The 17589-nt window shown below is 42.3% G+C and overlaps 1 long non-coding RNA gene across 1 annotated transcript; it reads right to left on the bottom strand.

Moving 5' to 3' along the window:
* Positions 1 to 758: 758 nt before the first annotated feature.
* On the bottom strand, positions 759 to 2305 carry LOC308280772. The gene is made up of 3 exons (XR_013961781.1): positions 2119 to 2305; positions 1869 to 1971; positions 759 to 1086 (listed from the first exon to the last, which is right to left on the bottom strand). It is a non-coding gene; the product is annotated as an uncharacterized lncRNA (long non-coding RNA).
* Between the last annotated feature and the right edge of the window lie 15284 nt (positions 2306 to 17589).

Genomic DNA, 17589 nt, shown 5'->3' with positions numbered 1-17589 from the left:
TCAGAATGCACATATACATCCGCCACAGCATATAGTCCCACAAGTTTGAATCAGACAACAGGACAAAAGGTGAATAAGTCAGCAGGGCACCGCAGGGAGTTGAACCCCATCCCAGAGTAAACCAGGAGTACCTACTACCAGAGCCTTGTGCTGTTAAACACCATATAGCCCCACTCCCGCCCCACTCCCAGTGATTGCAAAAACAAAAAATACATCATAGCCTAGGCTACTTGTTGTCCTGATGTTCATTCATATTTATGGTGACATTTCCTGAAAAGGTGCAGTTATTAAAGTAGTTGTCAGGGGTAAGACGTTTTGCTGCTGTTGGTGTGTGGGAGTCCATTGGCAGAGGGCGTTTTTGTGGGCCTGCAGCAACCTCAGCAGAAGATCCTGCACCAACCCCAGCAGAAGATCCTGCAGCAGAAGCTCCTGTTGCCAGGATTGTGCTCCAGTTCCTCCTCTCCTTCATGTTTGGACACCAGTAGGACTGTAGAGAGCTCTCATTCTTGTGCCCTGTCACTGAAGATTTTAAGATTTGCAATAGAAAAAGTTAGTTTCATTTAACAAAAAAGAAGAAAAAAATATGAAAATGTAAGTATATACCTGACATGATTTCTCTCGATTCAAGTCCTGCATCTGAAAGCTTTTGGATAGTTGTTGCTCTTAAGGAGTGGTTAGTGTACACTGTCGTTCCAGCCAATTTACAAATCCTAGGCAGCATTTCTCCAAGGTAGTGTACACCCAGGGGTCTCTTTGCATACCTAGGAACAATAAACCGTGAAAAATAAACATTTGAGTCAATGAAGTGTAGTCTACACATAATGCAATCGCATAGTGACGTTGATACAGCAACCACTAGAGGGCAGTGAAAAACTGGACTATTTATAAAAAACAGCATAGACAAATTAAGGCAATGAACTTACCATGGACCCTTGGAATAATCCTTCTTTGGATGAAGGTAGAACGCAGGCGCTCCAGGTGGCAACAGTGAAAGATATTTCTCCAGAGAAGCCACTGGACACAGTGGGTTTCCGGCTTCTTCATACATGAATCCACGCAGCCTTTCTTTGTTTTTCTCAGAGTAATCTTTGATAGATAGATAGATAGATAGATAGATAGATAGATAGATAGTTCTACCACATCTACCATATACACGAAAGAAAACACAGTTGTAACTACTGTAACGGTCGCTGTAAGGCTGTTGTGGTTTTGGTATTTTTATTTACCTTTTGAATAAGGTTCTGATGTGTTATTCATTGTTGTTTATTTTATGGGTAACTGTCTGTGAAATAGTGCCATCTGTAGGTGCACTGGTCTGTGGGGTGCAGACCAGGTGCCCTAATCACTGCTTACTCAATCAGTGCTTACTTATTCCACCTGTCGGCCTCTGGGTTTGTCAGAACTGCTCTGTTTGCAGAAGAGGAAGGGAGTCTGTCCCGCGAGGGGGTCTCTCTATAATAATTTAAAATAATAAAAGAAGAACTAACACTCCTGAATGTGTTCTGGCAGAAGGCGAACACGGTATGTTACCCACCTGTTTGTTTGTCTGTACTGTTTTAATTTCATTTCTATGTTTATGTGACCTTGAAGTTCATTGTGATCTGGACATTTCATTCACTCATTTTATGGTTGATGGACATTAAAAAGAACACTAAAAACGGACATTTAAAAAGACAAGGACGATGATGTTAAAAAGATTTCATGTTTATAATTTCTTGTTTAAAAATATGTGTGTTTGTTATGTGAATTCATTTACAGTTTTCACGTGGTCCCGTGGGGCAAATAAAACAACTCTACGTGATCTCAGTATGCTGCGTGGCCTTATTCTGCACTACACTACAGTTCAGGGGCTGTTATAACTACCTTACCTTTGTGATTCTTGGTCTCTTCATTGAACGTCAGCGTTGCATACTTAAGACCCTGTTCATCTCTACGTATGACGAATGACTCTGGTTTCAGCGCACGGTTTCCCTAGATAGATAGATAGATAGATAGATAGTTTTATTGTCATTATTACACAGAACAGGTTCAGTGAACAACGAGATTAGAGCCAGTCCCACAAGGTGCATACACAAGTCAGTAGTAAAGTAATAATACAAATAATAATAATAAACAAACCTCATTTGCGCGTCGCCCCATATGTAGCTGTATATCGAACCACACTTTATGTAACAATCCATGGGGTGTTGCAGGAGACAGAGCACTGGATTGTTTGATTTTATTAAAGTCTGCTTCTGTTATGGATGGATGGTGGGTCGAGGTATCTTTTCCTTCCTTACGCAGTTTCTTCATCACAGCGACAAAAACAGAATTGCTGCTACTGAACTCACTGTCAGATATTATACTCCAGCCTCGGGACAACGGCGGATCATTCATGTAACGATTCATTCCTGCTCGCAGACCAGCGTAACTACTGACACTATATTCATCACCTTTAGCGTTTCTGACTGTAGCGTAGAATTCTCGTAGTATCTTATTTAAATCTTCTTTGCCGATGGTTGTCAAATCGGTGACAATTTTCTTCTGTGTGCACCAGGTCTGGAAACACCGCGTACTCCAGTTAGTTTGTTTGACGGTACCGGGCTCACTACGACATAACTCGAGCGCATCTAATTCCTTCTCGGATATATCCGAGTGTCTCTTACTGGCACTGGGTTTCTCTTCATCTTGTAAATCCAACCACTCATCCATAGATAATCCACCGAGTAAATCAAAGTTAATCGTGAAGTCACTCATTGTTGTTGTCGTTGTGGCACTGGGTTTGAAAGGTGTTCCGCACATCCGGGTACTTTGTTTCCTTACCGGGGAAGGAAACAAAGTACCCGGATGTGCGGAGTGATCTTGGAAAATGTGACAACTTTGCGGCAGTTGTCGTCTCATAACCTCCGGAATTTAGCCAATCAGAATCCAGTATTTGAACACGTGACTCGAAAAAGTGGTAGAAGGGTGCCTATTTAGCGACACCGTCATACAGAGAAGAATAAACCTCCAGCTGCTTAACTTTCCCTTCACACTGTCACTGGCCGTCACATGTCGGAGTGGAGAGATGCACTCGTCCGCCTCGCAGTGCACAGTGCACACACAGTGCTTTTAAACTGGCTCACGTTGATTCAGAAAGATTAACGAGTCAAGCTGAAACGGGCGACTCATTTGGTAGTGACGGGAAGGCAGACAACGAGACTTCTCCACCGAAAACACAATATAAAAAAGCATGGATTTCTTCTCTCACCGAGTCAATCTCCCCGCACGCAGCCACGGTAATGGTAAAACTCCCTCCGTCACTCACACTGCTCTTGTAGACTACCTAATTTGGTTCAAACCAAAACATAATCCATTGGTGTGATTATAATTGCTCATTTCATGTCGTGGCTGTTCCAACTCAACTCAATCACAGCTGCTGTGACGCTTTGCAACGACGATCCGATTCTGCTCTTGCTTTTACCAACGCAGGCACGTGCACACATACATCAAACGGGACTTGAGCCCCTGCCCTTTTAACAGAGAATTGTCCACCAAAAGGCCCTTTTAGAAATGTCAGCCCCTGCCTCTCTTAACATTCTTTGCACGTCCCTGACCAACGCGGACCTGCACACAGTAAAAAAAAAAAAGCGATAGAAGCGACTGTCTAGAATAAACAGCTTCGAAGTGCGAATGCTTCGAATTATTCGATATTTTCGAATATTCGAATTTATTCGAATCAACGGTGGATTTTGAAGGGAATATTCGAATGCCATGTTTGGCAAATTTTGACAGCCCTACAAATCACAACCTCCGCCCCTGATTTCTCATATGTCCCTCTTCTAGTGCCACCATCAGGCCGATTTTTGAACACCCTTCCTACAGATTTTGCCCTAAAATCACGCAAAGCGGTAAGCAGTTTCTCCAAATTCATGTCATCAACATGGATTTCCTATATTCCCTCCTGATTGGCTTTGGTTGCCTTCTAAAGTTTGTGTATGCGACGTGACGGTCGCTTATCTCCCGATTAGGGAGTCTTACTGGTCTCCATCATTGGTAAATGGAATACGTTTGGAACAACCAGGACTCATCCTAGAGAGACATACAGTACACAAATCATCTAGAGCATGGACTTCACCTTCCTCTCAGAGGCAAACGTACCAACGTGTGATCGTGTAGTGAGTAATTAACATAATTTTTCCATAGAGCACTTATAGCCCAGTGAGAGGTTTTAAGGCTACTTTTAACAAAACCGATTCGGCCGCGAATCGGCGGCGGATAGCGTCTGTTGCCGAACGGGAGCTCATCGTCGGGTTTTCGGCAGCGGGTCGGGAACGTTATCGACCGAAAACTGGAAAACTGGCTCAGTTTTGTTGAGTCGCCCCTCGCCGTCGGTAAGATTGAGGGAGTTGTAGAATAGTTGCTACTGCTGCAAAACCAAGCCAAAATAAGCCAGAGACATTTTCCCGTCCCATACTTTTACTAAATACCATATTCTCAATCTCAATTCCTATTCCAATCTGATCCAAAGCAAAGCTAGTAGTAGGCTAGTAATAGTGCAGCAGCTGCCCGTGTTGTTGTTTTTTTTTTTCTTCTCCTCTGCACGGAGAACAGTCACGCACAGAGTGCCTCCGGGTTCGGTTGCCAGATTCTGTTAGTGAAATAAGCGACCAGGTCTAGCCCAAAAGCCGCGACCAGTTTCACCTCTGAGCTCTATTACATTAGTTATTTTATAAAATAATGTTGAAAGCAAGGCCAAATAAGCAACTACACTTCAGAAACAAGCCCAAACAAAAGCAACTCACAACTAGTAACATTATAGGAAAACAGGATCAACGTTGCTTATAACGAGCAGACCTGGCACCACTGCCATACAGTAACTACAGTCGGCGTCATCTGAAAAAATAAATAAGTGCTTAGTTTTTTGCAGTTCTTTGCAGTCTGTATACAGTCAGAAGGAGTCTCCTGTAGGCTGTTCGGTGTGGAGACACCTTTATACTTCACAATACACTTACATAAGATTGCAACATTGTACAAAGGGCTGATGTGTAAAATGGGGTACAAAATACCAATAAGACGCCTCAGGGCGACATGCGCCAATTCTTGGCCATCTGGCCAGTGATGCATATCGGACCAGTTACCCATATATGGAGACCCTGGGTACCCATATATGGAGATCCATGTACTGTATATGGAGATATGCTGTGAGGGCCCAAACATGCTTACTCAGTTGTTCATTATGCGAAGGTCCTATGACGTCTGACATCTAACATACAATCCCTTTTATGCCCATATAGGGAGATCCCTGTCTGTCTGTAGAACCAGCCACACAGATATGGGCTGTCTTGGCCATAATATATATATATATATATATATATATATATATATATATATATATATATATATATATATATATATATGTGTGGATTCTGTTAGTGTGGTATGTGGCTGATGTGGCCTCCATATTTGGGCATTCCCATATGAAGTCCTTTTAGATAATTATGGGCTTATTATTGATGTCATCAGGGAACTCCATATATGGACATAAAAGGGATCATGTGTGGTTCCCCTGACATCACAGTGATGTAAGAGCATGATGTCAGAGCGGCAAACCCATTCTGTTAGAGTGGTTCCTCTGACATCACAGTGATGTAAAAATCATATTTTTAATGTTGGAAAGCATCTTCAGCATCACAAAAACCCTATCCGATCACCTACAGTCCACATATCTGGACCTGTCATCTGCCAATGATCTGGTCTGTTCAGTTCATATCATACCCTAAGCGAGAGAATCTCGCTTGTCTTATATTGGTATTATTATATTGTTTGTTTGACAAAATTAATTCGCCCCTGCTCTAAAAAAGCTAGCCCCCCCATAGCCCCCCCTAGTCACAATTCTCTGGAGCCGTTGCTGTGATGTAGTATCTGATCAGACCGAAAATGCTTGCTAATTCGTCATAATATCGATTGTTCTCATTCAGGTATATGATTCTGAAAGTTGACCAGTCAGACCAATATGGGCATCTCTCCTTTAAGATTTGAAGTGCATTTACGTTTCACACTGTATTCAAATCCCGTCCTTTGTTTGAACGGCCTCCTGTAGTCTGTTCAAGTCTTTGAAGCATGGGTAGATGTCAACACCGATTATAATAGTCTTTGTTTACCTAGAGACCAGAGGGGGTCCTCCCTATGTTCCCCAGGTTCTATGTTCCCCTCTTCCCCCCCAAAAAGGTTCTATGTTCCCCACTCCCCCCCCTAAAAAGGTTCTATGTTCCCCACCCACCCTCCCCACAAAAAGGTTCCATGTTCCCCAGGTTCTATGTTCCCCACCCACCCTCCCCACAAAAAAGTTCTATGTTCCCCACCCACCCTCCCCACAAAAAGGTTCTATGTTTCCCGCTCAAATGTAGGAAATGGTGGGACATCACTGTGGAAAATAATCCAGGTTCTCAGATGTCTCCACCCATAAGTGCCCACTCGTCTAGGCGCCCACTCGTCCAAATGCCCACATGTCCCTATTGCCCAGATGTCGATGTGCCCACTCGCCCAGAGACAAGTATGGTGTCCAGATGTGCCCCGTCCCACTAGTATTCATAATTTCTCCCCATTGTTGCATGTTTTGAGTTGTTATTAATAATTAGAAATGAATGTTTCCTGCATTTTTGGATGAGTGGGGAACATAGAATCTTTTTAAAGTTGAGCAGGGAACATAGAACCTTTTTTTTGTGGGGGTAAGTGGGGAACATAGAACCTGAGGAACATAGAAGCCGCCGGGGAACATAGGTACGGTCCGACTTTACAATATGTTCCCCACTTATCCAAAAGTGCAGGAAACATTCCTTTATAATTATTAATAACAACTCAAAACACCGAATAATGGGGAGAGATTATGAATACTAGTGGGACAGGGGGCACTAGGGACATCTGGACACCATACTTTTGTTATGTCTGGGCATCTGGACATCTGGGCAATACGGACATGTGGGCATTTGGACGAGTGGGCACATAGACAAGTGGGCACTTAGGGTGGAGACATCTGGGCACCTGGGCAATATGTCCCACCATTTCCTGCATTTGAGTGGGGAACATACAGTAGATCCTGTTTTTGGTTGAGAGTGGAACATAGAACCTTTTTGTGGGGAGGGTGGGTGGGGAACATAGAACCTGGGGAACATAGAACCTTTTTGGGGGGTAAGTGGGGAACACAGCACCTGGGGAACATAGAACCTTTTTGGGGGGTAAGTGGGGAACATAGAACCTGGGGAACATAGGGTGGACCCCTGCCAGGCTTAGATTTGAAATAGAACTTGGGTTTGGAACTATACGTCATAATTAAGGGCAGCCTTCTTTTCTCAGTGATCACACCACTAACATACCCATGTACCTGTCAAAATACTTTAAAAACGTTAAGGACATCCACAATTACAACACCAGTGGCAGCGCCACAGATCACGTTCAACCCAGAGTCAACTCAATCAAAGGGTCAAACTCGTTCTTCTGCTATACCACCAAAATGTGGAACGCCCTACCGAAGGCCTTAAAGGAGTGTGGTTCCCTATAGCATCCTTTAAAATCACCCTGAAAAACCACTTACAGGCAACAGCCGTTCGCAACTCGTAAAAACAAACATAGCCCAGCCCTACCCTCCCCTGACCCTTCTTTGTATTTACCTAATGTATGTTTTTATTTTTTTATTATTTTCCCCTTTTTTCCCCTAACTATATCTACTGCATAGTACTGTGTTCTATCCGTCTGCCATTCAATGGTATATGAGATACTTCGATGGTTTCCTATGGAAATAAGCTTAGTCTTTTCTAGGATCTCCTTTTAGTAGACCTTGTACCAGTGAACTGAACTGTCTGTACTCTTTCCTATGCAAACTTCTAATGAAGTCTTCAATCAATCAATCAATCAATCAAAGCCACTTCTTTTCGTTTGTTTACGTATGCTCTGTTTTTGTATATCATTGCTATAAAAAGTGAACTCATCACTGCTCCTCACTTTGGCACCAGAGGACAGTAGAAATGATGAGACATTTTCAATAAAGACAAACGTTTACTTTAAGGAGTAGTTCACTGACTTTTAGTAGTTCACTGACTTTTTTTCTATTGATTACTCAAGCCATGGAGACTTGAGTTAATCATATATTTATTTATTTTTTGCATTCCTAAGACAAAACATTGATTATAGTAAATTTACCCCCATTGATTCCGGATGGAGACCCAAATGCATGTGGGTCCCCATCCGGAATCAATGAGGGAAGATTTATTGTAATGAAATTATTGTCTTAGCAATGCGACTAAAACTAAAAAAAAAAAAATGATTGAACTCAAGTCTCCATGGCTTGAGTAATCAATAGAAAAAAAGTCATTCTGGGGGTGAACTACTCCTTTAAAGCCTTTGTTCAAAAGACTTCTTAACTTCACTAAACCTGCTGAATCCTGAGGACCTCAGCTCTCCAAATACACCACAATGATTCATATAAAACCCTTAGGACCTCATCTCTCCAAATACACCACAATGATTCATATAAAACCCTTAGGACCTCATCTCTCCAAATACACCACAATGATTCATATAAAACCCTTAGGACCTCATCTCTCCAAATACACCACAATGATTCATATAAAACCCTTAGGACCTCATCTCTCCAAATACACCACAATGATTCATATAAAACCCTTAGGACCTCATCTCTCCAAATACACCACAATGATTCATATAAAACCCTTAGGACCTCAGATCTCCAAATACACCACAATGATTCATATAAAACCCTTAGGACCTCAGATCTCCAAATACACCACAATGATTCATATAAAACCCTTATGACCTCATCTCTCCAAATACACCACAATGATTCATATAAAACCCTTAGGACCTCATCTCTCCAAATACACCACAATGATTCATATTAAACCCTTAGGACCTCAGATCTCCAAATACACCACAATGATTCATATAAAACCCTTAGGACCTCATCTCTCCAAATACACCACAATGATTCATATAAAACCCTTAGGACCGCAGATCTCCAAATACACCACAATGATTCATATAAAACCCTTAGGACCTCAGATCTCCAAATACACCACAATGATTCAGATAAAACCCTTAGGACCTCATCTCTCCAAATACACCACAATGGTTCATATAAAACCCCAACAATGTATTTAATGTTTACAACAGAGTTGTCATCACAGACATATAAAGCTAGACGCCTCCTTCGGCTAGGGGGCGTATGCATCTAGCAACCAAGGGAATCTTCGTCACTTCCGTGTTCATTGCTTCCGCGTGCGTCACACATACGGAAGTCGGTAAGCCAATCAGAGGCAGGTGGGGGCTGGTCTTTACGTATGCAGCCTGTAAGAACAGCTGAGCAGCGCAACATCGGAACTGGCTCTGTTGAAATGAATTGTGGTCCTTGGATAAGTCACGGAAAAGACACGCTGTGATTGGCCAGTAGTCACTTTGACTGACAGCGTTCCCTTGGTTTTCCAGGAAGTCCGGGCTAGAACTTTTGCACATCGCTCCAATTAACTGCAGAGGTGAACGAGGCATCTAGCTCTTTATATCTGTGGTTGTCATGGTCCCTACCTGCAGCATGGAATTCACTTCCTCTGCTGAAGCAAAACTACGGTGTGCACTAAGGGACACTGCATGCAGCTGCACTGTTTGTCCACCAGGTGGCTATAGCACAGTACATTGAAAGGCAAGCTCATAGATTTTGTAGAAATTAACACAGGGATATTTCTAACTCTGTTGCATAAGACAAGGCATATGGCTCTGATGGCGTCCCCTGAGGGGTCCTCAGAGATACTACAGGAGGACCACCAAATGTTTGTGTGATAATCTAGACCAGCGCTATTCAACCTGCGGTCCGTGGTGCCCCATGTGGCCTCTGCAGCATGTCTATGCGGCCCGCCATGGACATGGTCATACCAATACAAATATATTTTGTCTACTTTCATTGTGGACACATTTTTCAGTTTCTCTCCAAAACCAATAGAAAACGACTTTGTTTCATACAAGACTTTTTTGCTATTGTGTTTGTTCCAAAAGAAGAAACTTCCTCATTTCATCATTAATCATTCCATGACAATCTTTTTGTTCAATGAGGTTTGGCCTTATAGATGGAAATGTTTTCTGTGTGTTTCCTGAATGTTTAGACTACTCATGTAGTGTGTTACAAAATCATTCTCTAAACGTCCAAAACAGCTCCGTAATATTTTGCTTGCAGCCCTTGGACTTTTTGTATTTTGCTGAGTGGCCCCTAAGCCATCTTAAGTGCACTTTTAACCCAACCGATTCGGCCACGAATCGGTGGCGGAAGGCGGCAGAAAGCGTCTGTGCTGACAGGGAGATAATCGGCAGGTTTTCGGCAGCGGGTCGGGAACGCTATCGACCAGTATCGACGGAAAACTGGAAGACTGCACTTGCCCAGTTTTGTTGAGTCGCCCCTGGCCGTTGGAAGGATTGAGGGAGTTGTAGAATGGACCATTAGTTTGCTACTGCTGCAAAACCAAGCCAAAATAAGCCAGAAACATTTTCCCATTGCACATTTTTACTAATAGCATATTCTTGATCTCAATTCTCAATGTCCTATACTAATAAACTCCAAACCAATGCTAGTAATAGTGATGTGTGTTGTATTGGTAAGAGCAGAAAACAAACACCGCACAGAGTAAAATCTCCGCTTCCCCCGTCCGATTGCCAGATTCTGTGAGTGAAACAAGAGACCAGGTCTATGCTTACAAGCCCAAAAGAAAACGACCAGTTTCACCTATTGAGCTCTATTACATTAGCTATTTTCTAAATGAATGTTGAAAGCAAGGCCAACTAAGCAATAACTTCAGAAACAAGCCCAAATAAAAGTAACCCACAACTAGCAACATTATAAGAAAACAGGATCAAAGCCGTTTATATCGAGCAGACCTGGCAACACAGTGCGCACGCGCACAACTGCGTACAGTAACTACAGTCGGCTTAGTTTTCTGCAGTTCTTTGCAGTCTGTGAACAGTTAGAAAGAGTCTCCTGTAGTATTTTCGGTGTGGAGGCACCTTTAAGTTGAGTAGCTCTGATCTAGAAAGATGTCTATGACATCAAGAAAGCTCAACAGCGCCTCTACTTCCTCAGGAAACTGAAGAAAGCTGGGATGGGTCCCAAAGTCCTACGGGCTTTCTACAGGGGCACCACGGAGAGCATCTTGACTGGCTGCTTCACTGCCTGGTATGGCAGCTGCACTGACCTCAATCGCAAGGCCCTGCAGAGGGTTGTGCGGACAGCCGAACGCATCAGTGGATGCGATCTCCCCCCAATCCAAGTGTAGCCCCCAGAGTTAGTACCAGCCATGAACCATCGACAACAGCCCTGCTAATCGGGCTCAGCCCTATTAGCACGACTGGTTGTGCGTTGGACTGGCGAGTGGGAGTCCCGGGTTCAATCCCCGCTTCCGTGTATCACTACAATCTGGCGTTGTCGGCAGGATGAGGAGCGTGGTATCCTCGCGTGAGGGACAGGTCCACGTCGTGTGCGGCGGTCCACGGCGTGAAGTGTGAAGCGCGAGGGTGCGCTCCAAAGATCAGGGGGGTGATTGTAGCCCCCAGAGTTAGTACCAGCCATGAACCAGCGACAACAGCCCTGCTAATCGGGCTCAGCCCTATTAGCACGACTGGTTGTGCGTTGGACTGGCGAGTGGGAGTCCCGGGTTCAATCCCCGCTTCCGCGTATCACTACACAAGCATTGTACGACGAGCGCTGTGTCAACAAAGCCTGTGGAATCATGAAAGATTCTCACCATCCCAACCACAGTCTGTTCAAGATGCTGCCTCATGGAAAACGTCTACGCAGTCTCAAAGCTACCAGCAACAGACTGCAAAAGAGCTTCTTTCCACGAACAGTCAGGCACATGAACGAACTGTCAAAAACGAGAAAGATCCAGGGAAAAAGGAATCGCTAGCGCCACAGCCCCCAACCCCTTACGTTCCCTCCTTGTGAAGTTGAATTGCACCTACTGTACATACCCCTTACGTTCCCTCCTTGTGAAGTCGAATTGCACCTACTGTACATAAATGCATACTGTGAAGTTGAATATATTAATCTGTTGCACATAGAACACTCTGTGAAGATGTTTACAAAAGTTAAGTACAGTACAGTAGCAACTACTGGAAAAATATGCTGTTGGCGTATAGAATATGCCAAACTTTTTGCACATGTACATCTGAGGATGCTCTTTTCTTTTACTGTTGCTCTTTTTGCCTTTTGCACTCCTTTTTGGATTATTATTATTATTATTTTTAGATGTGGTTTGCTGTTATTATATTGTTTTTTTTTTATATACGACTGCATTGACTGAAGGATGCCAAACAAAAAACAAATTTTACTCTTATGTACCTGTACAAAAGACGTAACAATAAAGTACAACCTTGAACCATGAAGAGGTTTAATCTGCGTCACGATTCTCTAAAATATGTAGTGGGGGTCTCCTGCTGGGGGTCCCTGTAGTGGGGGTCCCTGTTTCATCTCTCTCAGCTATTAATGTCAAGAGAGCAGATTGTTTAACATTCATATTTGAGCCTAAACTTAGGATATTATTTTAACAGTTTGAAGAATTGTACAGTAAGCAAATGCCAGGAAATACCACCTGTCAAATAGACATTAGTAATAGTCCACAGACCCAAACATAAATAAGACTGAAACTGGTGAAACATATAATATTCTTAAAATGTTTTATTCATAAACTTGATGCAAGTTTACAATTGTTTGTACAGGGTCAAAATGTCATCTTTAAATGGAAAATGCCAAATGGTGCCTATTTGATGAACTTTGACAATGTGTCTCAGTAAACTATTGGATCATAGAATGCAGAGAGACAGCGTAGTGTCTCAGTAAACTATAGGATCATAGAATGCAGAGAGACAGCGTAGCATCTCAGTAAACAATAGGATCATAGAATGCAGAGAGACAGCGTAGCGTCTCAGTAAACTATAGGATCATAGAATGCAGAGAGACAGCGTAGCGTCTCAGTAAACTATAGGATGAGCAGTGGTGGCTGAGTGGTTAGTGTCCACCCCTAAGACTCCGGAGGCCCCAGAGGTCGCAGGTACGATTCCCCACTCCAGTTACCACTGCTCCCCTTCCCCCTTGCGCTCCTTGTGGGCATCACTGGGTAGAGTTCAGCTGGGTCAAAGCTGATTAAAAAAAAGCAGCTGGGTTGGGCTGCGATATCTGAATTTCCCCCGCGGGAGGAGTAGGTATTCATTATCATTATTATCATTACATTAGGATCATAGAATGCAGAGAGACGGCGTAGCGTCTCAGTAAACTATAGGATCATAGAATGCAGAGAGACAGCGTAGCGTCTCAGTAAACTATAGGATCATAGAATGCAGGAACTGGTGTTGTAGGAACCAAGTGCAGGAACTCAGACAAACGCAGTAGATGAGGATCATAAACTTAGGTTTACGAATAAATGACATATAGAATAACAATGATCCAATTTAAACTCTCTAGTACCTAGTGCAACAACTGACCTCAACAATGAAAGGAGTAGTTCACCCCCCAAATGACTTTTTTTCCTCCTATGGATTAGTCACGCCATGGAGACTTGAGTTTAATATATATATATATATATAGTCACATTCCTAATACAAAAAAATATTGATTATAGTAAATTTACCCCCATTGATTCTGGATGGGGACCCAAAATAAGGCCCTGGATGGGGACCAAAATGCATTTGGGTCAGAATCAATGGGGGTAAATTTAAAGTAAATGTACCCCCATTGATTCTGACCAACATGCATTTGGGTCCCCATTCAGAATCAACGAGGGTAAATGTACTATAATCATTGTTTTATCTTAGGAATGTGGAACATACAACAAAATAATTATGACTGACTGACTGACACAAGGTGTGTGAGCCAGCATTGAACACAGTAACACACAGTGTTGGGACTAACGCATTACAAAGTAATCCGTTACTGTAACGCCGTTCTTTTTTTCAGTAACGAGTACGCTAACGCATTCTTTTTTTTTTATTCAGTAACTCAGTTACCGTTACTACAGCTGCGTTCTTTCGTTCTTTTAGCGTTACTCAGTCTTTTTTTATGCAGACAAAATGAGCTGCAGCATGCAGTGTTGTAGTCTACTGAATGTTCCTACTGCAGACACCCGACACTTAATGTGTTCCGATGGTTGTGTTGTGTCACTGTGTGTGTGTGTGTGTGTGTGTGTGTGTGTGTGTGTGTGTGTGTGTGTGTGTGTGTGTGTGTGTGTGTGTGTGTGTGTGTGTGTGTGAGAGAGAGAGAGAGAGCCCCTGTGTCTCGGTCTTGCAAAGATAAATAAATAAATGACTTGCCCGTGATCCGTGAGTGAATCCATCTGATGTTACTCGCCATAAACAATAGATCCACAATTTAAGGATATATTCCATAATCCTGTGTCAATGTCGTCTAAAAAAAAAAAAAAAAAAAAAAAAGAGAAGCGCATCCACTAGGCTTTCCTGCATCCAGACGGTCTAAGCAGGAGTTCACTTTCTCTTTCATAACAGCCCTGCAAAAGCTGCAGTTGCTTGCAAGCTACAGAAAAAGACATCCTATAAATGGCCCTTTATTTTAGCCAGTTTCAAAGGAAAACCACCTCTCGTTTCTCAGTTGTTGAAAAAAAAGTATTCACTTTGTTGTGGTGTGTGTCAGTCCACACGCTGAAGCTGGATTAATCAATGCATGTCCAGGTGAAACCCGTTAAAGATCGTTAGTCCTAGTCTCCTCTGATAGTTTCACAAAGTAGGTCTACATTAAGCAACAGGAATGTAGGCTATACAGTATGTAACAGTCCCAAAACAACAGCAGCAGTGTCATGAGGTAATATTTTGCCCTTAAATATTTGAAAGGAACAGTCTAGAGTCAGATAAGGTACATGCAGCCTTATTTATTTTTCAGCTTTCAAGACAATCGTTTTGCATTAAGATTTTGCTTGAATACATTTACATTTTAGATTTAGGCTATTGATAATACATTTATCAATAGCCTATTGCTTCAGTTAAACCAATTTAGACCCTCTAATGCCTCATGCTTGCTTTGTAAAACACCCGTTGCACTATTTTTCCATCAACTCTCTTCACCAAAAATAGACGATCTACAAGCTTACTTTGGGTGAATATGCTCTTAGAATAAGGATGCTGTAAACGTTTATTCATTTTAAATCTGTCCTAATGAAAAATTAAATGGAGGAAATCATGTTCTTTATTTCCAGTTAAATACAGTAGCTTTTGGTGATAGGCCTTCTTCAGGCATGCAGCATTAATCGACTGACAGCCTAAATTAGAACACAAATATATTTAAGAAATAGTGAAAATAGCAGATCTCCAAGCTCACAACGCAACGCAAAGCAAAGCAATGCGTTGTGAGCTTGGAGATCTGCTGTTTTCACTAGTTTGGGTCACAGGCAAATGTCTAATTTCTCTTTTGGATTACAAGCTATAAAGTTTAACCATGCAGACTATTAGGTCAATCCGTGTAGGCCTACCTAACGTTCAACCTTTAAATCCCTTTTTTCCTAACCATTACTAAAAATTACTTAACTAAAAACGAAAAAGTAACTAAAAAGTTACTTTTCACAGTAACGCATTACTTTCTGGTGTGAGTAATCAGTAAAGTAACTGAGTTACCTTTGAAGTGAAGTAACTAGTAACGGTAACGAGTTACTATTTGTCAGTAACGCGCCCAACACTGGTAACACACACACACACACACACACACACACACACACACACACACACACACACACACACACACTCAACAGCTCATCACCAGAGCAGTCTCAGCTGGTCCTCACAGGTGACTGCACTCAGGACAGTCAGTGTAGAAGGATTGTTGCAGACTCACTCTGAGACCAACAGTCAGTGTAGAAGGATTGTTGTAGAGACTCACTCTGTCTGAGACCAACAGTCAGTGCAGAAGGATTGTTGGACTGAGACCAACATTCAGTGTCTGTGAAGAGGATTGTTGCAGTGGACTGAGACTAGTTTGGTTGTCTTCTATGGAAGTTTTTATTGGACTTTACTTTTTCGTACGTTTTTTCAGTGTTGTCGTATGGTTTTTCAGTCTAACTCGTGATTTATGTGTGTTTCGTCTTTGAAAATGAAACACTTCGCAAAAAATCACTAAGGTATACGTGAATTTTGTGGTTTTCGTCTTCATAAATGAAACACTTCGCAGAAAAAAACGACCTCACAAAAAGAAAAATAGCATTCGCAGAACAAATTATAATCTTTGTACGCGTTTGCGTTCACATTCTTTCTACGAAGCATGCCATTTAACTACGACGAATAAAGTCCCTTTTTTACCTCTGTTTTCGTGGTAATTACAATTTCGTACACAATCTTGATGCCTTGTATAAAAAAGATACATAAGAAATATGTAGGCTCTACTTGCATATTATGCATTTCGTCTTCGTAAATGAAACACTTTGCAGAAAAAAAACAACCTCGCAAAAAGAAAAATGCAATTCGCAGAAAAAATTATAATCTTTGTACGTGTTTGTGGATCATTTTTACAACACCAAGCCAATTTTTTCTACAAAGCATGCCATTTAACTGCGACGAATAATGTCCCATGTTTACCTCTCCTCTTCACAATTAGACTACTTCGTGCATAACATCCATACCGTGCAAACTTTCACAACTGTACTCTGGAATTTCAAGGCTTCGCGTGTATTTTCATGCATTGCAACCATTCAGCGCACACGACGACCACTCATATACGCACGAAGTCTGAAAAATGGACGATGCATGTTTTCAGATTGCAGTTATTTATACAGTCCAGCAGGTGGCAACATTTCACCTGTGCTTGGAGGTTGTGTAAGCAATGGGGGGTCCGCGCCTCCCGCCTGTCACTCCGCCGTTCAGGGGGTCCCTGAGCTCAGTGAGCTGGTAACCATGCCAACCATGCACAACCTGCGCTGCCCCCCCCCCCCCCCCCCCCCCCCCCCCCCCGCTTCTCAGGAGGACTCCTGGGGGTCCGCCAAGCCGTTCGCGGACCACCGGCGCCGTTCCCCATTAGGCCTACTTGAACAAATTCAATCTATAGCCTACGCATGCATGCGCTGGACTGGTTTAATTAATATCATGAAGGCCTAATACTCTATGTGTCACATGTTTACTGATTTTTGTCACCTATAGGCCTACATGTTCTGCCTATTTTACTATTTCTTATGCAATTAATTAATTAAACGGAATGTAGGGATTAATTGCATGCAATGGAGGAGGACCTATACCATATACTTTCTTTATGACAGTGCTTTTTTGCAGAGGTGGAAAAAGTACTCACATTTTGTACTTAAGTAAAAGTATCAATACTGCACTGTAGATGTACTCCGTTACAAGTAAATGTCCAGAATTCAAAATGTACTTGAGTAAAAGTATGAAAGTATTGGCATCAAAATGTACTTAAAGCACCAAAAGTAAAAGTACTAAATGTTTGAAAATAGCCGATCTACAAACTCACAACGTGTCGCGATGCGACGCGTTGTGAGCTTGTAGATCTGCTATTTTCAAATGGCCAAGGTATAAAATAGGGCTAAAGTGGTTTATGTATGTTTTATAATATTATAATTTATATCTGAAAAGTAA

This window comes from Nannobrachium achirus, assembly GCF_963921795.1.
Source record: "Nannobrachium achirus genome assembly, contig: SCAFFOLD_145, whole genome shotgun sequence".
Taxonomy (NCBI): Eukaryota; Metazoa; Chordata; class Actinopteri; order Myctophiformes; family Myctophidae; genus Nannobrachium; species Nannobrachium achirus.
This window is presented reverse-complemented; position numbering and strand designations above follow the sequence as displayed.